Source organism: Symphalangus syndactylus, chromosome 5 (genome assembly GCF_028878055.3).
Source record: "Symphalangus syndactylus isolate Jambi chromosome 5, NHGRI_mSymSyn1-v2.1_pri, whole genome shotgun sequence".
In the NCBI taxonomy this organism is placed as follows: Eukaryota; Metazoa; Chordata; class Mammalia; order Primates; family Hylobatidae; genus Symphalangus; species Symphalangus syndactylus.
Genome location: NC_072427.2, coordinates 68,529,159 through 68,552,496, shown reverse-complemented (window position 1 = coordinate 68,552,496; position 23,338 = coordinate 68,529,159). Strand labels below are relative to the sequence as shown.

Genomic DNA, 23,338 nt, shown 5'->3' with positions numbered 1-23,338 from the left:
TCCAGTCATTTGTTGATGGACATTTAGGTTGCTTCCAAATCTTGGTGGCTGTGAACAGAGCTGCAGCAAACACGAGGGCACAGATATTTCTTCGATATACTGATTTCCTTTCCTTTGGGTATATATCCAGCAGTGGCATTGCTGGATCATACGGTAGCTCTATTTTTAGTTTTTTGAGGAACCTCCAAACTGTTCTCCAAAGTAGTTGTATGAATTTACATTCCCACCAACCGTGTACAAGGGTTCCCTTTTCTTCACATCTTTGCCAGCATTTGTCACTGCCTGTCTTTTGGATAAAAGCCATTGTAGCTGGGGTGAGATAGTATCTCATTATAGTTTTGATTTGCATTTCTCTGATGATCAATGATGTTGAGCACCTTTTCATATGTCTGTTTGCCATTTGTATGTCTTCTGTTGAGAAATGTCTATTCAAATCTTTCGCCCATTTTTAAATTGGATTCTTAGATTTTTTACTATTATCTTTTTTTCTTAATCACAAAATATATGCTTATAGGCGAGAGTTAGGAAACCATCTGAATGCAAAGGAAGAAAATAAAAATAAGCCACAATCCTGTTGACATTTTGTTCCAGATTCTAATTACATAAACACTTTATATTTTGTGCATGTGTTTTGAGACTCTGCTACTCTCAATTTTTTTTTAAATGTGCTGGTCTAAGTGAATCAAGAAACTTACTGCTGCATCAGAGCAAACACAACATAGAAATGCAGCATCTCAAATAGTTCAGCAGGGAAATCCCATCTCGGATATGGCCTCTGCACGCACCTGCTGCAGCATTTCTTCTGTGGCATTCAACTTCTCTCTGTGCTCTTCAAGACAAAACTCCAAATCTCTAATCTTCTCTCCCTCATCCTCCATCTGGTCTGTTAACATGCTTAGCTGTATTTAGAATAAAATACTGCAATGAGTGAAAAAGAATTCAGGTCCAACTGCATATGTTATTTCTCTAAATGGAACAAAAAAACGAATGATCCTACCACTCATACGATTGTAAAGAAAAAAAAAATCTGAGAAGTACCAAGAAGACAGTGGTCCCTCGCATTCCTATTTATACGTTGCTTTTTGATTTAGGGAGTCCTATACAATTTTGGAGAAAATTTGTGTAGATTAGTAATGTACAATACTTTTTGGTTAAAGCCATTTCAACCATTTATGAGAGAGAGTGTGCACATCTTTTTTGCGGGCAGAGTGGAGATATTATTAGAAGAGAGGAAATGAAGTTAATGTTTCAAATAGAAATTATCAAGAGCTATTCAAATTCGATACTTCAAGAAGAATAAGGAAAAGAACCCAGTGAATTGAAGTTCCATGAGCTCTTTGAAGATGACACTGATCACAGACGCGTTCAAAGCCAGGGAGCAACTCAATATACTCAAAGGTGCATAAGGAGCTGTTGGGCTAGTCCTTCAACTCTAGTGCTTATAGCAGATCTTTGAGTTTTTCCTCAATAATCATCACCCAGCAAATATACTTCAATTCATTTTGCTCAATATACCCAAGAAAAATGTTTGTCGAGCATTTAAAACGTGATGAAGAAGCAAACTCAAATTTAGCCCACAAGGAGGGTTCTAGTCACTGTTGTGTTTTGTCTCACACAGGGTATCATTTTTAAAATCGAAAAATTAAATATATTTACTCAGATTTCAGATTCAGAAATATAAACTTACATATCTACAGATTTTATGCTATATTCATATATCTAAATTACTGATACATATTAAAATATATTTTAAAGTCAGATCCAGCCAAGTGTAGTGCTACACACCTGTAATCCCAGCTACTTAGGCGACTGAGGTAGGAAGATTGCTTGAGCCTAGGAGTTCAAGACTAGCCTGGGCAAAATAAGAAGACCCTGCCTCCAAAAAAAAAAAAAAATAGATCAGATCAGATGGGAGATGAGATCAGATGACACTGCATCTGTATTCAGACTGGCCCTGGAAGAGCTGAGGTTGATTAATGGCAGCTCCTTCTAAACTGGGTGTACAAACCATCATTTTGCCCCAGTCCTCACTACTCCCTATTGTGTACAGATGGCTTACCATGCTTATTTCTATTAGCAGTCTGGTTGCTAATAGAACTGGTTTCTATTAGCAGTCAGGGTGCAAGCAATCTGAATTTGCCACCCCAATTTAAAACAGTCTTTGTATGCAGCAAGCAAAGAACAATATTTAAAAATCACTTGCCTGAAGAAGGAGGGATTCTTTATCATTTTCGAAACGTGCCAGCCTTTCTTGATACACATCTCTGTTCCCAGGTAGGTGTCCATTTGTCTGAAAAAGGAAGTAATATGGGTAAGGCTGATCTTCTCTAAGAATGATATATTGTAGATAAATGAAAATCACAAGTGTTCTTAGTCCAAGGGGCCTGAATTGAATCTGCACAGCTGTCACTGTCAAACAGAAAATATGAGAATGCAATTTGGTTCATTTACCACAAAAGAAGACAGGCATGTTAAGCATATAAGCATGTTTTTGCCAAACTAAACATTTCTTAACAAGCAGAAAATAATGACCCACAAGGAACAGTGGATACTAGTATTCTTCACTGAGAACAGACACACACCTAGGGGCAGGCAAAGATTTGTGAGTGGGTAGGGGGCACCCCGAGCTGATGAGGTCTGTCTCTCTTCCTCCAAAAGCTTAAACACTCAGGCCACAGTGACTTCCCCTGGTAGCGCAGACTAGCCTCACTTATCTGCATTTTAACACTTTCTGTCCTGATCTTATTAACTTCTTATGAGTTTGCTTGTTCATATAATGTTACCTTCTATTCCAGGGCAGAGCCTATAAATTGTTTTGTAATCTCCCCAGCATCTGGATCAGTGCTCTGCATACATTGATGCTTACTATTTCTTCCCCTCCCTCATGCCCCACACCCTTTTTTAAAAAAAAATCATATTTGGGCATATTTATGCATGGCATAAAAGCCAAGGGAAGTATAGACTGAGAAAAGACGTACAGATTGTTTCTTCCTCAGCTGTCTCATATGCAAGTCATGAAAGAGACACATGAAGAGGCTCACAAAGAACAGAAAACCTAAAAACATCATTTTGAAATATATGCAGTAGTGTAGGTGGTATCTCTCATAATCTCAACATAACCATAAAATATGTAATCCCAATAGAATTTCCTGATTCTTCATTGAAATACAATAGAAATAAAAGCCAGTTGAAATCCAAAAGTGTTAGATGGGGCCACCCAGGGTTCAATTGAAAAAGAAAATAATACCTTCAAATTTAGAACCAGAAAAAAACAGGCATCTGTTTTTAAAATCCCATACAAGTAATAATATTTTAGAAACAGATACATTTCAGTAAGTAGGAAAAAAAAAAACCCTGCTGTTTAGTGAGGACGAAAAGCAAAACTGGCCAAGCGTGGTGGTGCACGCCTGTAATTCCAGCACTTTGGGAGGCTAAGGATTGCTTGAGCCCAGACGTTCGAGACCAGCATAGGCAACATGGTGAGACCCCGTCTCTAAAATAAATAAATAAATGAATAAAAAACAGCTGAGCATGTGCAGTGACCCGAGATCGCCACTGCACTCCAGCCTGGGCAACAGAGTGAGACTCCACCTAAAACAAACAAACAAACAAACAAACAAAAAACCATCGAGCATTGTGGTGTGCACCTGTGGTCCTAGTTACTCTGGAGACTGAGGGAGGAGGATCACTTGAGCCCAGGAGGTGGAGGCTACAGCAAGCCATGTTTGCGCCACTGCACTCCAGGCTGGGCAATAAAGCGATAACTTGTCTTAAGAAAAACAAAACAAAACAAAACTGATCTTTCTTCTGGTTGGAGGAAATTATAGCAAGAGGAAAGCAGTGTTTCCTCCCAAGCTACTTTGTATGATATGGAAGTGAGGTGTTCCAAAACCAGTTCTCCTAAATTAGCCCCAAATAGAAACAGATACTGAAAATTGACTCACAATGAGCATATTTATGTTTCTCAATACTGTATTGATATTTACAAGCACTCATAATGCTCAAGGGTAGTTTAGTATATTAAAAGTCACCATAGGAACATAAGACAGAATTTAAGAGCGATCAATGTTATATCCTTGTGTTAACTTAAGTAGGTAAAGGCTGTTCTGTCCACCTGTGTTTATATTTCTGCCAATTTTGTTTCCTTTGCATTAAGAATGTTGGCAGTAAGATCCACTAGGTAAATACCCTATTGTCTCTATTCTTCCTTTACTCCCACATTCTACCTACCAGGTCACTCAAAACCTCCCCATATATGGCATGCTTTTTCACACACTACTTTTATTCCTTCTGCACGGACCGTCTTTTCCCACCCTTTCTTCTTCTTTCCCCATTCCTTAAGGTCCACCTCTATCAGGGCTTGGTCTGTGAAATCTTCCTTGAATTCACTGTTTGCTATATGCCAGCGACAGTATCTAGATGAACCTTCATTACAGCAGGCATTACTCTGAATGCACTAAGGTTAGACTTGACTGCATATATGTCTCTGTCTTCTAATAGACTCTGCATTCTTCACAAGTAGATTTGCCTTGGCATGTGACATACAGTGGGTGATAACTAAATGTCTGTTGAATGGAAGAATGACGATAGGTGTTCAATAAACACTGGTTGAATAAAAGATAACTGCAGGTTTGATTTTGATCTGCCCTTCTTGCTTCTCAGTGGGCCTTTATTTATGTGTCCTCTATAATCTGGAACGCACTCCATGGTTGATCTCTATCCAGACTGGCTCCTTTCTCCTCCTGTACTCTCTCTTCCCACTATGTTTAGGAGGTGATCTCAGAGCCTTTGTAATGGACAATAGTTAAGGCCATCTTGCGTGAGCTCCCTTAGACACTTTCTTCCTCAGTGCATAATAGTATAATATATATTACCTCTTATTTCTTTCCTTTCTTTCTTCCTGCAGGCTTGGGAGAACTGATTCTTAACTCCTTCCTGAAAGCTCATCATTCCACTTCTAGTTTGGAGCCTTGATTTCCTGTTTTGCTGGGACCTGTAATCACTACTTCTACTTATCATTTTCCATTTCTTCCTTTTAATGAGTTTTCTTCCATTTTCCTTTACAACAACTATCCCAAGGTTTTGTACCCAACACTCTACTCACCTCCCACTCCTCCCTCTCAGATCAATCCATCTTTCATAACCCATTTCTACCTCCTCCTCTTTACATGGTGCCATTCTCCTTTCCCCATCTACTGGCTGACCTTCTGGGTCTTGTCTTAAACTGTGCTCTTTAATGTTTCATCATATTCTGCCTCAGGTAGATGACTAATAATTTTATGTGAGTTGGTCACTCAGCCTAAGTTTCTCAGTGCAAAACTGTCTTACGTTTCTTTTGATTCTTCTATGGTGCTTGTAAAATCCTGAGCACGTAATTTAAAACGTATTTAAGTATAAACTCTTGTTGAGTCAATCTGACTTTCCAAGCACGGAAGAGCAGCCAAAATCACTTTACCTTTCTATTTTAGCTCATGGTGCAACCCCTTATTGACCACATTCAATCCAGCTAAGTTGAAACTGGAATCAACGTGGGGATTTCAACAGTACAGTATCCAACCAATAGCATGTATGGAGAGTCAGGGAGGGAGATCTAACTCAACTATAACATTGGTACTTTGATTTAATTAAGGAGCTTATGGCCTCTGCCAGGTTTTCCTGGCATGATAGGGAGAAGCACATCTAAAAAGCTTTATCCATTATAGAATTATAGAATCTTAAAGCTAGCCAGGAAGCTCACCTGGAAAACGAATTCCCTGACTCTACATGGCAGGTGCTACATATAACATCAGAATACCATCTACTTTTCCCTTCACCATCTAAGTGGAAAGCCTTCTTTTTATATCAACTTCCTTTTAATTATCAAGTATTACAATCAAGCATAAAGATGTAATAAATGTTAACATCTTGCCTTTGTGTATGTTTAAAAAATGTTTTTTATTACAGAAAATTTTCAAATAGATTTAAAGTAGAGAAATGAGCACAATGAAACCCCATGTACCTGCCACTCCATTTCAATAGTTATTAATTCACAGAAGGTAGGAGTCTCATCTGCTGTTTTTACTTATAACACCATGCTGTGTTTTCCTTTGATTTTCTGGGTTCTGTTGGTTTGCATTGGTCTACAGTTGTCTTTCCTGTTTCCCCTTTGTTTCGCTTTGTTCTTTCCTGAGCTCCGCTGTCCTGTCTAAATCCAAAATCAACATACAAGCAGTGATTTGCCACAATTATGCTTATTTATTTTATAAAACAGAAGGTAATTTTGAGTGAATATTCCCAAATCAGAATGGTAAGTACCTAAATTAAAATGGGGAAAATAAAACAGCCCTCTTTTTAATGACAGCAAAAGTTAAAACATAGCTGGATTAGTAATACTACATATACACAAATACATGCACACATCACATTCCAGCCAGTCATTATTATATTTATTTTTAAAACTAGTTATTAAAAGTATTGCACAGTCTTGATTTCATAACCCTGTTTTTAAACATTCAGTATCAAGAAAGGAAAAGTAAGGCTCAGTCCAGGAAATCTCCTTTAAGTAAACATTAACTCTAGTTACCAGAAGAAATAATTACTATGACAGCATTTTGTACTCAGAATTATACCTCTGCCATGCATGCAAACATTTACTGCATGCCTGCTCTCCACTAGACTCTGAACTATGAGGAGAGATTGAGATAAGACTTGAATCCTTCAGCCATGAAGAGCACTGTCATACTGCATTCGAGTTCAATACCATAATAAGGCATCTTACACCACTACTGTCCAAAGAGTCAAAGAACATGACATCAATGATGCTGGAAACCAAGCAACCAGGCAGTGGCAGTACTCCGCTCCCCTGTCCTCTCACTGGATGTGATGGAATGAGGGCATGAGCTTTGCAGTGGGCAAGGGAGGGGGTACATGTTTAGACTACAATATAACCCTAGTCATAGGTATACATCTAAGTCCCCTGAATTTGGGAAGGACAGAGAAAAAAGAAGGTCCCAGTGTCCCTAGAAGTAAAGCCCCAGCTCCTGTCTCAGTACAGCAGCAACTTCATTCATTCAATATCTTCATTCACTCATTTATTCAACATTTGTTGAAAGCCAGCAACATGTGACAGGATACAAAGATCTAGAGAAGGAATCTGTCTTCTACTTTGGGAAGGATAACATGAGACCAAGAAAAAGTCCCTATTGTTCTTGTCACTTTTGCTTTCTTAACTCAATTTCCTAAAGGAACAGGGAAACCTCTTTCCATTCAATCCTAACAAATACCAGTGGCCTAGGATTTCATGAAAAGCACATCTTTTACCTCTGTAAACTAAGAATTCTGCTGATTTGTTCAATTTGTTTTTCTGTGTCTGTAAACACTTTCCATGGGAGTTTACTTGAAGACTAAGGGGAAAACTGCCTTAATTTTAGCTAGGATGTCTCAGTGAGGCACCGAATAATTCAAGATAATTGTGATCACATACTGGATACAATCTTAAGATGTACCTTGTTTGCCAAGGCCTGAGAAAACATTTCCTGGAGGCACAGATGAAAAGCAAAGCTGGTCAGAAAGCAGCAGGGATCGGAGGGTGGTAGGACGGGGACTGCTTCGTGGGGCTGGGAGTCGGGGACTCAGGGAGAACAGCCAGCAGCCCTGCAGAGAGCATGTCCCATGGCTGAACTCTTTTAAGTTATATTTTTATTTTTATAGCAATTTTTTAAAATATACATTTGGGATTAATATTATCTCACTTTTAATATAAAAATAAGAGAGAAGTATATTATGATGATTTAACAGGTCAGAGGCCAGTCCAGAACATCTCATTTCCCCTGTTTACACTCTATCTATCTCATAGGTGATGATGCCTGCTTTGGAGTTATTACCATTAGTATTCACCATTAGTATTTCACTCACTTTTTTGAAAATCGTATTCTTGTAATTTCTGCTGACTTTGAGATGGCCTCATAATTAAAACTGCCAAATAGTCAGACACTTTTGGGATTTCACTACCTGATCCCCTGCTGACATGGCTCAAGGTCATGAGCCTCAGTTAAAAAAACATTATAAGAATGTTCTAGGGCAACTCATTAAGTTAGACCTAAAGTAAATAACTACTTGCTTAACTCAAACAGTCATATTTTTCCATTTTCCTTCTTAAATCTGGAGCTTCATAAAGCAAGTAATTCTCCATTATTAATATCTGTGTTCACACATTATAATATTTCACAATCAAAACAGAAAATTCAGCCTCAGTAATTAAACAAAGATGTCATAGTCTACAGTTTTTTTTTTAACCACAGAAGACACAGTTCTGAATTTTAAAAGAAATTTGTTCATTTCCAGAAGCCTACAGCTACACTAATAAATTCATTCTTATAGATTTAATGTCCCCTCACTGTAACAGGCCACTAGTGTTGGTATTTTATCACATTCAGTGTCTGATCATATGAAACAAACAGGCAGGAGCAATTAGTAGCAAAGAAATAACCTGCATCTTACAAGAAACCAGGGGATCTCCCTGGCCCAGGCAAAATGATAATTCCAACTGCAAATGGCCAGTTGCACTAATGAAAAGGTTAGTTTCCATCTTAAAGTACAGGGCCTCTCAAGTTGGCCATCATTAAACATGAATGGAACCATAATTATGTATCTGTTATTATTAACAGATACATAATTATTTCCAAAAATTTTTGAATTTAAGTTTTTCTAAAATATTCCAGAAGCTTCTCTTCAGTCTAAGAAATGTGTGCACTCTTTTGTCACAAGAAGTGAACTATGTATGGGTGGTTTGTAACTTCATTCCCCTTGTAACTGGACCTAATTCTCTTTCCCTCATTGCAAAGGGATGCTGTTAAACATTTTCCCTCTATTCTCTACGCTCTACTCTTCAGTATTACCTTTCTGACTAGCCTTTTTCCAGGTGTATTCATAGCCCTCAGCACACATTAGTTCATAGGATCCTTACAATCCTAAGTAGCAGTAACAATCATCCCCATTTTACAGATGAGAAAACCAAGACACAGAGCTTCAGACATTTTCAAAAGGTCATACAAGCTTTGAAGAGTTAGGGCCAACATTAAAATTCAGGTCTGCTGTCACTACAGCCTGCAGTTGAAACTGCGTAGATATAATCCTGCCTTGTCACTCACTGCTTCCCTTTTTTAAACATCACAATCTCTTTTATTTGTTATTTGGGCAGTTTTCCCATGTTCAATATGAAGGGAGAATTTGCTAGGATTCTGTGTTCCTTAAATTCTAAAACACCATCAATTTTAATTTTTTTGTGGTCATATATATGTAAAATTTAGCATTTTAACCATTTTAAAGTGTACAGTTCAGTGGTAGTAAGTACATTTACATTGTTTTGCAGTCATCACCATCATTCATCTAAATAACTCTTTTCATCTTGCAAAACTGAAATTCTATGTGCAGTAAGTATTATCTTCCCATTCCCTGCTCTCCTGAGCTCCTGGCAGTCACCAATCTACTTTCTGTCTCTAAAATTTGACTATTCTAAGTATCTTATTAATAAAAAAAAAAAAAGGAAAGGGAGAGAGGAAGGGAGGATGGATCCGAGCTAAAATGTATACATATACCCATTTTAAGATCATAAAACACATCCCAACTTCTGAAATATTAAATCTGAAAAATCTAATATTATCAGCAAATCACTAAATTATAAGCATATAATCTTCTACTTGTTGGATTCCCAATGCTGGCCCAAGTTCCTTTTTGGTTCTAAAATAAAGTCTACCATGGTAGGTGTGTGGTGACAACTTAATTTCACACCTATGCTTTTATGGTTCCAAACAGCCAGTTCTGCTCTTTTTTCCTTTTGCTGTCTTTCTTCTTTCATCCTGTCATTCTCTGTGTGCTTGAGAAAACACATTTAATTTGGAAGGTTGGGGTCAAGGTGAGGAATTCATATAGATAATTTAGATAGATATAAATAAATTTAGCAACAGCAACAAAAGTCCCTTATCTCTCTGGATCTACATCTAGTTTATTTTGTTATTGTTACTTTTAGGATAAAAACTGAATCTTTATTAGTTCTGTAAAATATTTGTCACTTTGTGGATTCTCAAGGTTAAAATGTCAAATAATAAGAGAGAAAGCAACTGAAAACACAGATCAACAGGCCATTACCCATCCAAGGAATAAACTTAAAACAACTTCCATTCATTCCAACATGCATTACACTTTATCATTCATGGAGCATCATTCATTACAAATATAACTACTGAGCCAGGCATTCTTCTAAGCACCAGGGATACAGTAATTTTTTTAAAATAAGGGCAAAAATTGGATTCATGATGCTTATATTCCAGTTGAAAAGACAGAAAATAAATGATATAAACATTACGAATACATTCCACATAAGAAAGTGGTGAATGCTAAGAACAAAATTAAGCAGGGAGATGTAAGACAAAGAATAAATGCGTATAATTTTAGTTAGGGTGGTGATGCAAGGCCTCACTGAGATCACAACTTTTGAGTAAATACCAGGAGAATGTGAGGGAGCTAGCCATAAAAATATCTGGGGAAAGAGCTTTCCAGGCAGAGTGAAAAGCCAGTGCCTGGAAAAGGCAGTGCAAAGGCCCTGAGGCCAGTGTACCTGGCATGTTTAAGAATCAGTGAAAAACCCAATGTGCTTGGCGTGGAGCCAATAAGGAGATGTGTGACGAGAGATGAGGTCAGAAAGTCATGGGGAGCAAATCCTATGAGGCCTTGCAGCACACAGTAAGCACTGTGGTTTTTACTCTGAGTAAGATGTGATGCCATTGGTAGTTTCTGAAAAAAGGGGTGTCATGATCTAACTTATATTCAGATGTAATCATCATTACTTTTTATCACTTCTGGAAATACTTTCACAGAACAGATTAAGCACATGTTAATGGAAATGTTTTAGACACATGTCAAAAATTGAACTACAGGTACGCTTAGGCTACTATTGCCATTGGTGGCCTCTGGGTGTGGGATAGAAATAGGTTCTTCTAACAATAGTAAATTCCTTTTTCACTCATGCTAAATGGTCAGAAGAACATGGAGTAAAGAAGGGGTGAGATAGGACATTGAAATAGACTAAGGAATATGCCAGGAAATACCAATTGCAGAGCATGAAGCAATCCCCAAAGAAATCAGCAAACCTGGACCCTTAAATCTCTGGAGGAGAAATCTGCAGAGCAAATATAAAGTATAATAGTAAGGCATTATGTGTTTTAACAAGTAAAATAACTCCAGTTTGTGTAGCTGCACCCCCACTAAAGGATGGATTGTACTATTTGCACTCAGAAATGCAGAGGTAAACCAGGTGGGAACACAGAGTATTCAGCACAGGACTGGCTGGGAACTCTAATATTTGTGTCACATCATATGAAAATGTTTTAGCTGTAGGATGTACTCTTAAGGTCCCCAGAGCAAGCAGTTTTCATGTCTACTACAGATCCACAAGTAGATCACGATTCTTTCATACAATTCTCATTAGGTTTTATATAAACACAGTTAACTCATAAGCATATTAGTGCATCTTACTGAAAACTGAATATCCTTTAAGCACAAAATATCTCCTTTCCTCTGTCCTCCATTGAATCTGTTTCTGTGACACTATTTAGATTTTATGTATTCATCACAGATTAAAAGCATGGTATTTACCACTGTATCCAGGCAAAGGTGAGCTCTGCCACATCATCAATTTTTGAGAAGGATGTCTAGAAAGAGGCCTCGTTGTTCAGTGAGTAACACCATTAACCCATTTATGCTGGAGGTTGCTAATTATTTTGTGAAAAATCAGAACTGGGCAATGACATTGAGTAGTAGGATATAAATAACTCCCACAAGCTTAGCATTCCAATGATGGAACACTACCCATAAATGGTTAAAGGCCAACTCCCCAATTTAATTCGAGAACTGGAACTGAAATGATTGAAATAAACCACCAGATAGCACTGCAGGTCAAATACTTAACCCCTGTGGCTTTTGAATGTCTTTCATTATGCTTTCCATTTAGAATTGCCATTAGGTCCTTTATAGTGAATAACCCAATATGACTGAGAAATCATCTATTATGTGCAAGATTCTTTCCCTTAAAGGGCTATTTGATTTAAACCACAGTAGGTCATTCAGGCACAATCTAAAAGCCAGTCTGTTTTTATGGACAGAATCAGGTGACCTGTTGTTGGTATTTATAAAAGGTACACTAATAGCACTTTTTTTTTAATTTATTTTTTATTTATTTTTATTTTTTTATTATTATACTTTAGGTTTTAGGGTACATGTGCACAATGTGCAGGTGTGTTACATATGTATCCATGTGCCATGTTGGTTTGCTGCACTCATTAACTCGTCATTTAGCATTAGGTATATCTCCTAATGCTGTCCCTCCCCTCCCCCCACCCCACAACAGTCCCCGGAGTGTGATGTTCCCCTTCCTGTGTCCATGAGTTCTCATTGTTCAATTCCCACCTATGAGTGAGAACATGTGGTGCTTGGTTTTTTGTCCTTGCGATAGTTTACTGAGAATGATGTTTTCCAGTTTCATCCATGTCCCTACAAAGGATATGAACTCATCATTTTTTATGGCTGCATAGTATTCCATGGTGTATATGTGCCACATTTTCTTAATCCAGTCTATCATTGTTGGACATTTGGGTTGGTTCCAAGTCTTTGCTATTGTGAATAGTGCCACAATAAACATACGTGTGCACGTGTCTTTATAGCAGCATGATTTATAGTCCTTTGGGTATATACCCAGTAATGGGATGGCTGGGTCAAATGGTATTTCTAGTTCTAGATCCCTGAGGAATCGCCACACTGACTTCCACAATGGTTGAACTACTTTACAGTCCCACCAACAGTGTAAAAGTGTTCCTATTTCTCCACATCCTCTCCAGCACCTGTTGTTTCCTGACTTTTGAATGATGGCCATTCTAACTGGTGTGAGATGGTATCTCACTGTGGTTTTGATTTGCATTTCTCTGATGGCCAGTGATGATGAGCATTTTTTCATGTGTTTTTTGGCTGCATAAATGTCTTCTTTTGAGAAGTGTCTGTTCATGTCCTTTGCCCACTTTTTGATGGGGTTGTTTGTTTTTTTCTTGTAAATTTGTTTGAGTTCATTGTAGATTCTGGATGTTAGCCCTTTGTCAGATGAGTAGGTTGCAAAAATTTTCTCCCATTCTGTAGGTTGCCTGTTCACTCTGATGGTAGTTTCTTTTGCTGTGCAGAAGCTCTTTAGTTTAATTAGATCCCATTTGTCAATTTTGGCTTTTGTTGCCATTGCTTTTGGTGTTTTAGACATGAAGTCCTTGCCCATGCCTATGTCCTGAATGGTATTGCCTAGGTTTTCTTCTAGGGTTTCTATGGTTTTAGGTCTAACATTTAAGTCTTTAATCCATCTTGAATTAATTTTTGTATAAGGTGTAAGGAAGGGATCCAGTTTCAGCTTTGTACATATGGCCAGCCAGTTTTCCCAGCACCATTTATTAAATAGGGAATCCTTTCCCCATTGCTTGTTTTTGTCAGGTTTGTCAAAGATCAGATAGTTGTAGATATGTGGCATCATTTCTGAGGACTCTGTTCTGTTCCATTGATCTATGTCTCTGTTGTGGTACCAGTACCATGCTGTTTTGGTTACTGTAGCCTTGTAGTATAGTTTGAAGTCAGGTAGCGTGATGCCTCCCGCTTTGTTCTTTTGGCTTAGGATTGACTTGGCGATGCGGGCTCTTTTTTGGTTCCATATGAACTTTAAAGTAGTTTTTTCCAATTCTGTGAAGAAAGTCATTGGTAGCTTGATGGGGATGGCATTGAATCTATAAATTACCTTGGGCAGTATGGCCATTTTCATGATATTGATTCTTCCAACCCATGAGCATGGAATGTTCTTCCATTTGTTTGTATCCTCTTTTATTTCATTGAGCAGTGGTTTGTAGTTCTCCTTGAAGAGGTCCTTCACATACCTCGTAAGCTGGATTCCTAGGTATTTTATTCTCTTTGAAGCAATTGTGAATGGGAGTTCACTCATGATTTGGCTCTCTGTTTGTCTGTGATTGGTGTACAAGAATGCTTGTGATTTTTGTACATTGATTTTGTATCCTGAGACTTTGCTGAAGTTGCTAATCAGCTTAAGGAGATTTTGGGCTGAGATGATGGGGTTTTCTAGATATACAATCATGTCATCTGCAAACAGTGACAATTTGACTTCCTCTTTTCCCAACTGAATACCCTTTATTTCCTTCTCCTGCCTGATTGCCCTAGCCAGAACTTCCAGCACTATGTTGAATAAGAGTGGTGAGAGAGGGCATCCCTGTCTTGTGCCAGTTTTCAAAGGGAATGCTTCCAGTTTTTGCCCATTCAGTATGATATTGGCTGTGGGTTTGTCATAGATAGTTCTTATTATTTTGAGATACGTCCCATTGATACCTAATTTATTGAGTTTTTAGCATGAAGCGTTGTTGAATTTTGTCAAAGGCCTTTTCTGCATCTATTGAGATAATCATGTGGTTTTTGTCTTTGGTTCTGTTTATATGCTGGATTACATTTATTGACTTGCATATGTTGAACCAGCCTTGCATCCCAGGGATGAAGCCCACTTGATCATGGTGTATAAGCTTTTTGATGTGCTGCTGGATTCGGTTTGCCAGTATTTTATTGAGGATTTTTGCATCAATGTTCATCAAGGATATTGGTCTGAAATTCTCTTTTTTGGCTATGTCTCTGCCAGGCTTTGGTATCAGGATGATGCTGGCTTCATAAAATGTGTTAGGGAGGATTCCCTCTTTTTCTATTGATTGGAATAGCTTCGGAAGGAATGGTACCAGTTCCTCCTTGTACCTCTGGTAGAATTCGGCTGTGAATCCATCAGGTCCTGGACTCTTTTTAGTTGGTAAGCTATTGATTATTGCCACAATTTCAGAGCCTGTTATTGGTCTATTCAGAGATTCAACTTCCTCCTGGTTTAGTCTTGGGAGGGTGTATTTGTCGAGGAATTTATCCATTTCTTCTAGATTTTCTAGTTTATTTGCATAGAGGTGTTTGTAGTATTCTCTGATGGTAGACTGTATTTCTGTGGGATCGGTGGTGATATCCTCTTTTTCATTTTTTATTGCATCTGTTTGATTCTTCTCTCTTTTCTTCTTTATTAGTCCTGCTAGCAGTCTATCAATTTTGTTGATCTTTTCAAAAAACCAGCTCCTGGATTCATTAATTTTTTGAAGGGTTTTTTGTGTCTCTATTTCCTTCAGTTCTGCTCTGATTTTAGTTATTTCTAGCCTCCTGCTAGCTTTTGAATGTGTTTGCTCTTTCTTCTCTAGTTCTTTTAATTGTGATGTTAGGGTGTCAATTTTGGATCTTTCCTGCTTTCTCTTGTGGGCATTTAGTGCTATAAATTTCCCTCTACACACTGCTTTGAACGTGTCCCAGAGATTCTGGTATGTTGTGTCTTTGTTCTCGTTGGTTTCAAAGAACATCTTTATTTCTGCCTTCATTTCATTATGTACCCAATAGTCATTCAGGAGCAGGTTGTTCAGTTTCCATGTAGTTGAGCGGTTTTGGCTGAGTTTCTTAATCCTGAGTTCTAGTTTGATTGCACTGTGGTCTGACAGACAGTTTGTTATAATCTCTGTTCTTTTACATTTGCTGAGAAGAGCTTTACTTCCAACTATGTGGTCAATTTTGGAATAGGTGTGGTGTGGTGCTGAAAAAAATGTATATTCTGTTGATTTGGGGTGGAGAGTTCTGTAGATGTCTATTAGGTCCACTTTATGTAGAGCTGAGTTCAATTCCTGGATATCCTTGTTAACTTTCTGTCTCGTTGATCTGTCTAATGCTGACAGTGGGGTGTTAAAATCTCCCATTATTATTGTATGGGAGTTTAAGTCCCTTTGTAGGTCACTCAGGACTTGCTTTATGAATCTGGGTGCTCCTGTGTTGGGTGCATATATATTTAGGATAGTTAGCTCTTGTTGTTGAATTGATCCCTTTACCATTACGTAATGGCCTTCTTTGTCTCTTTTGATCTTTGTTGGTTTAAAGTCTATTTTATCAGAGACTAGGATTGCAACCCCTGCCTTTTTTTGTTTTCCATTTGCTTGATAGATCTTCCTCCATCCCTTTATTTTGAGCCTATGTGCGTCTCTGCACGTGAGATGGGTTTCCTGAATACAGCATACTGATGGGTGCTGACTCCTTATCCAGTTTGCCAGTCTGTGTCTTTTAATTGGAGCATTTAGCCCATTTATATTTAAAGTTAATATTGTTATGTGTGAATCTTATCCTGTCATCTTGTAGGTAATTTCTGTTGGTTTCTATTCCAACTCGGTGTCAGTTATACTCTTGGCTATACAGTAAGAGGAATGCCAACACTGCTTGTTTCTTTATAGCATACGTGCTCCTGGCCAGAATCACCAGTTTTTGGCTGTTGGAGAAGAGAAACGAAAACTCGAGCCCTGAAACTGTATAGCTGGAAAGTTCAAAATATATTCTTAACATTGTTATTTCCTATTACAATATTAAGAGACATATGGAAAATTTGTATACTGAGCCAAATACTAAGGGGTAATGTAATGCTTTTCAAATTATTCATATTTCAGTTCTGAGTGAATAGCACTAATTGCCGGCTGAAGGGAGGAGTAATGAGAAGGAGGAAAGTAAGGCCAAAAATTATTCCCCAACCCAGGAGTTGGCAAACTATGACCTATGGTCAAATCTAGCCCACTGCCTGTTTTTATAAAGTTTCTTCGGAACACAGTCACATTCATTCGTTTACATATCATCTATGGTAGCTTTCATGCCACAACAGCAAAGTTGAGTAGTTGTAACTCACAAAGCCTAAAATATTTACTATCTGGCTATTTGCAGAAAATGTTTCCAGCCCTTTCCCTAACCTACCTTATCCTACAGCCTCCTGAAAGTGCACAGACTCTTCTCTCATTCACCCATTGATTACACAGTATTTATTGAGTACCTATTGTATATCAGGCACTATTCTAAGTGGTGAAGCTGTCAACTCGATTTTCTTTTTAAATTGAATTAAAAAAGTAATGAAGAAAAGGCAAAGAAAGAAAATAGAAAAGGAAAAAAAGTAAGAAGTTGTTGCTCTGATGGCGCATACATTCTAATGGCAAGAAACCACAAAAAATAGTTTAAATACATAGCAGATGAGAGGGTGATAAATGCTATGGGAAAAATAATGAAGCAAGCAAGAGGAATAACATTAACATTAGCTTACTACATACCGAGCACTGTTTTTAGTGCTTTTCATATATCAATTCAATTAATCCTTACAATAACCCTAATGACCCAATACTTATCCTCACTTTATTAGTGATCAAACTGAGGCACCAAGTCACACAGCTACAAAATGATGTGAAGTCAGTCTGGCAGCAGAGCACATCCTCTTAATTATATACTGAGCCAGCTGTTTGTGCAGAAAGGGAATGGCAGGGACTTAGAAGTTGTGATCTGATAATCAGGGAAGGCCCCACTGGTAAAGTGACATTGATTAAAACCTTGAAGGAGGTGAGAGGAGAAAGGTTTGAGGTCAGTGAGCCGGAAGGTGGTGAGCCAGTGTTAGTAGGGAATGTGGTCCCAGAGGCACAGAAGGTGTGGTGGGAGTGGTGGGGTAGTGGGATCTGGGGCCTCACAAGCCATGCAGCCAGGCTTTGACTTCAATTGAGCATGGAGATGGAAGGCCACTGGAGGGTTCTGAGCCAAGCAATGACATGATCTGATTTCTGTTTTAAGAAGAATCATTCCTGGCCTGGTGCAGTGACTCACGCCTGTAATCCCAGCACTTTGGGAGGCTGAGGCAGGCGGATCAGCAGGTCAGGAGATGGAAACCATCCTGGCTAACACAGTGAAACCCCGTCTCTACTAAAAATACAAAAAAAAAAATTAGCTAGGCATTGTGGCGGGTGCCTCCTGTAGTCTCAGCTAGTTGGGAGGCTGAGGCAGGAGAATGACATGAACCCGGGAGGTGGAGCTTGTAGTGGGCCGAGATTGTGCCACTGCACTCCAGCCTGGGTGACATAGCGAGACTCCATCTCAAAAAAAAAAAAAAGGAAGAAGAAGAAGAAGAATCATTTCTAAGAACACACTGCAGGCATGGCAAAGATAGAAGCAAGAACAGTCAGAAAACGACTACAACAATTCAGATGAGAGGTTCTGTTGGTGACTCGGGTCAGGGTGTGAGCAGTAGAGATGGTGATTGGACACTAGCTATGTATGTATGTGTGAATACACATATAGTAAATATGGATATATACATACATAAAATGCATATTGCTATATATATATTCTGAATATAAAATGTATATTATCATACATATTAGGATGCATTACACATATGAATTAAGTTATAATTTAGAGAGTAAAATGCACAGATATTTGCTGCACAGTTTGATGCGTTCTGACAAATGAATACACCTATGTAACATACCCCTAACAAGATAGCAATGTTTCTATTGCCCAGTGTATATTTTTGTTATAAACGCTAACAGAACTTGATAGAGCATTTGGGAGAAAAGACGAACTCAAGACTATGGCCTAAGCCATAGGAGGATGGAGTGGCCATTTACTGAGTCAACTAACTGCCCACTCTCAACTTCTGAGTATGACAGCATTTCCTTCATCCACCAAAGGAAGGAAACGGGAGGAACTATAAAAGTATCATCTGGGTGAGTCATTATCCTGCCATCCTTTACACTGAAATTTGTTGAAATACAGCCAGCCTTCCATATCCATAGGTGCCCCATCAGTGGATTCAAACAACCATGAATAGAAAATATTTGAAAAAAAATTGTGTCTGTGACTAAACATGTACAGACTTTTTCTTGTCATTATTCCCTAAACAATACAACAAAGATTTACATAGCATTTATATTGTATTAGGTGTTATAAGTAATCTAGGGAGGATATAAAGTATACAGGAGGAGATTCCAAGGTTATAGGCAAATGCAATGCCATATTATATCAGGGACTTGAGCATCTCTGGATTTTGGTATCTGTGGGAGGTCCTGGAACCAACTCCCCATGAATACCCAGGGACAACTGTGCCTGGATCTTATATATAAAAACTGAATGTCATGGCAGAATACTCAAGGAAGATTACCATATCATCAAGTACTCCTATAGCACTTGTTGTCTCTCCCCACACCCATTCTCTCTCAGCCTCTGTTACCAAGTACCATATGGAACCATTGGTTATCTCTAATACATGTCATACTTGGCTAAGGAAAAAGTATGTCTCTGGCAAGCAGTCTTGCTTAACCAGGTCCTTGGAGTGTTGCCTGTACTAAATCAAGCTTTTTAAGGACTAAGGACCCATTCTTAAAATTTCTATACCAGGTCTATGGCAATGAAAAGGGTGAAACTCAGTAAAATATCTTGAAAAGATTTATTCTGAACCAAATATGAGGGACCAAGAGCCCATGACACAGCCCTCAGGAAATCCTGAGAACATGTGCCGAAAGTGGTCAGGCTACAACTTGCTTTTATACATTTTAGGGAGACATAAGGCATCAATCAATACATATACAATCTACATTGGTTCAGTCCAGAAAGGCAGCACAACTGGGGTGGTTAGTTCCACATCATAGGTAGATTCAATGAATTTCTGATTGGCAATTAGCTAAAAAAGTTGTTATTATCTAAAGACTTAGAATCAATAGAAAGGAACGTCTGGGTTAAGATGAGAGGTTGTGGAGACCAAGGTTTTATCATGCAGATGAAGCCTCCAGGTAGGAAGCTTCAGAGAATAGATTGTCAATATTTCTTATCAGACTTAAAAAGACTCTGTTCTATCAGTAATTCCAAAAAGGAGGAGGGAATAATGAGTCATGTTGGGCTGCCCCTTCCCATCACAGCCTAAACTAGTTTTTTGGGTTAACTTTGGAAAGCCCTTGGCCGAGAGGAGGGGTCCATTCAGGTGGTTGGAATTTTATTTTTGGTTTACACTTACCATGGTGATCATGAAATAAATAATAACTATTTGTATCCATCAAAATAAAACTATTCCTTTCTCATCACCAAACATGCATTGCAGTACTGCATAGGAAAGAATAGAATATTAATGGACTTGTTTGACTCTGACTCTTTCATGTCTTAGAATATCAACTTAGATTTTGTTTTCATTTCAGTAAAAGTTCTGACAACCCATAACTTTAAGAAGAGAGGAAATGAGGGAGGTAGAGCAGCAGAAGAGAGTAAATGTGTTGAACTGTCTTGACAGGAACTTGAAAACTTGCTTTTACCACAGCTACATGTTGAGTGACGTGGGCAGGGCTACCAAAAGACTAATATAGTCAGGATTTTCCACATTTTACTGTCTCATATGACTAGTGCTCCAAAGTGACATGAATAAATTCATACATTTACTCATATACATACTTATATATATATAGTCAGTCCTCCATATCCATGGATTTCATATCCATGAATTTAACCAACCACAAATTTAAAATATTCAAAGAAAAACAAATACAAATTTTAAAATACAGTATAGCAACTATTTACATAGCATGTGCATTGTGGTAGGTATTCTAAGTAATCTAGAGATGATTTAACATATATAGGAGGATGTATGTAGGTTATATGCCAATACTACATCATTTTATATAAAGAACTTGAGCCTCTATTGATTTTAGGATCCTCAGGAGAGCCTAGAACAAATCTTCCATGGATACCAAGGGACAACTGTACGTTATTCACAGAGTATTTCTCTTTTACCTACCAAAGAGTATTTCTCATTTACCTACTCTTTATTCAAAGGGTATTTCTCATTTACCTACCATTTCTCATTTACCTACCTACCTACCTACTTTATTCAAAGAGTATATCTCATTTACCTACCATTTACCCACTTACCATGTACCAGAAACTGATCTAGGAACTGAGGAGCTTCCGTTTGATTGACCATCTCCAATTCTGTATTTGCTTCCAATCAAGTCCATCTCATGGACCTCGTGAAGGGATCTCACCTGCCAGAGACATACCTTTTCCCTAGCTAAGTACAGCATCTGCCTTATTTTTAAGTGGCACTTTGAAACTTGAGCATTCTAAGTGATTGGGGTATACATTCTACTTAATGGGGTGTTTATTTAAGCCTAAAAATAAGGCTGGGGAACAATATACTTTTCAAAGTTTTGCTATTTATGCCATCTGTATTGGATGTCTTTGAATTATCTTCATCTCAGGATGCTTCAATTCCTGCCCTCTATTAAAGAGTAATAGAGGGCTAAAATTTATTTTTCCTTATGAAAATTAAGGAAGGCCCCCATGTGTAAGCAAAAAGTTAAAGAATTCTTGGGCTAGAAGGTCTTTTATTCTTTCCTTTATAAAAAAAAATGCAGAGTCTCGTTCTGTCACACAGGCTGGGAGCATGGTGGCCTAATCACGGCTCACTGTAGCCTCAACCTCCTGGGCTTAAGTGATCTTCCTGCCTCGGCTTCCCAAGTAGCTGGAATCACAGGTGCGTACCACTACACTCGGCTAATATTTTTATTTTGGATAGAGACAAGGTCTCCCTATGTTGCCCAGGCTACTCTTGAACTTGTGGGCTTAAGTGATCCTCCTATCTCAGCCTCCCAAAGTGCTGGGATTACAGGCATGAGCCACCATGCATGGCCAAGGATGTCTTAATATAGTGATGAGAGGGGAAACTAACAGCTGCCAGGGACAAATATCTACTAAAACCATTTTACCAGGAGATAGGAAGAGAGATTAGTCCTAGAGTAGCCACCCTGACTATTCTGGACCTGGGGTGTGCAGTCCAAGGAGTAGTGCTTTATGGACATGTGTGGGGAAGGCAAGGTCATTGTCTTCCCAAAGGAAGGAACTGGGAACTATTTGATTGTGATCTACCCCAAGAAGAGAGGAAGTGAAACTAAACACAAGAATAGTCCCTAGTGCTAGAGAGCTAGCTCACAGGACTGACGTCAGGGCCAAAGAAATATTGCTGGGCCTGACACTTCAGGTCTTTGAATGAAATTTTTAAAACATCCTTACATCTAAGCTCTGACAGCATATCTACCCTGGAGAGAGTACTTTTGTCAATTCAGATATTGGAATTCATGTGTAATACCCAGGGTTTCTTATCTTCAGAGAGGTCAAATGCCAGAACCATCAGGTCACCAGATGGAAGATGGAAGGTGTGGGCTCCTCTCTTGGCTACCCAGCTCCTTGGGAATTTCTGTTTTCCTCTAGGATTTTCTCCAACAGAAAGCCAGGCATGGCAATCAGGGAGAGTTTAACTGCAGTTTATGAAGGGGTTTTGGTCTTTGGCACTGAAATTATTCAGACCTAAAAGGGCCTCCCAAGCCACCTAATTTCTTCTAGAGATATGGGGTCCCAGGGGTTCCTCTGCTCAGATACAATCAATAGCTAATGCTATTCCACCCTGCTACAGGCTTAGAGAGGTATGGATGATGATGATGATGATGATTGATTACGTGTATTATCTAACCAACCCTAAGTTCTGTTTTCTAAAGGGATAAGCCGTTTTATTAACAGGTTACTGATATTTTGGAATATACTTGAGGAGAGGTAAAATTTGACTCATTTAATAAAAAGGGAGACAATCTTCCATTCCACCTGATCTCTTAGGATAGGGGTAACAAAATACGGGTTGTATTTCAGGGCCCAGAAGCTAAGAGGGTACATACCAGTCACATTAGCACGTGATGTGCTGTGGGAACAGGGAGTAGGGTGAGTTTTGAAGTACAGGTGGAGCTGGGCGCCATGGCTTACACCCGTAATCCCAGCACTTTTGGAGGCAGAGGCAGGAGGATCGCTTAAGCCCAGGAGTTCAAGACCAGCCAGGCAACATAGTGAGACCTTGTCTCTATTAAAACAAACAAAAATTAGCTGGGTGTGGTGAGACACATCTGTAGTCCCAGCTACTCAGGAGGCTGAGGTTGGAGGATCACTTGCGTCTGGGAGGTTGAGGCTGCAGTGAGCTGTGATTGCACCATTGCACTTCAGCCTCGGTGACAGAGTGAGACCCTGTCTCAAAACAAACAAACGAACAAACAAACAAAAAGCAATAAAGTACAGATGGAGCATACAAGTATGACTGATGTCAGTGGGCTGCAGAGAGAGAGGCTTGGCAGATGCCTTGACCTCCCAGAAACTGGGAAAGGCCCAGAGTAGAAAAGGAAGATAGTAGAAAAGGTGCTTCAAGAACCTGTACCTCTGATGGCATCCCTGGACAACATCAGAATGACCTGCTAGAAAAGTCAGCTGCAAGTTCTTGGAATAAACATTCAGTCCAAAGCACTGGAGAGCTGTGAATGTCAAAACTGCACAACTAAACAAGGCTAATGTGGAAAATTAGGGATATGCAATAATGGTGTAACTAAAGCAAGAT

General features: G+C 38.7%; 1 pseudogene; it reads right to left on the bottom strand.

Annotated features, from left to right (window-relative positions):
- The window catches only part of LOC129483223 (liprin-beta-2-like), a 201,372-nt pseudogene that overhangs the window by 160,534 nt on the left and 17,500 nt on the right, over positions 1–23,338 (bottom strand).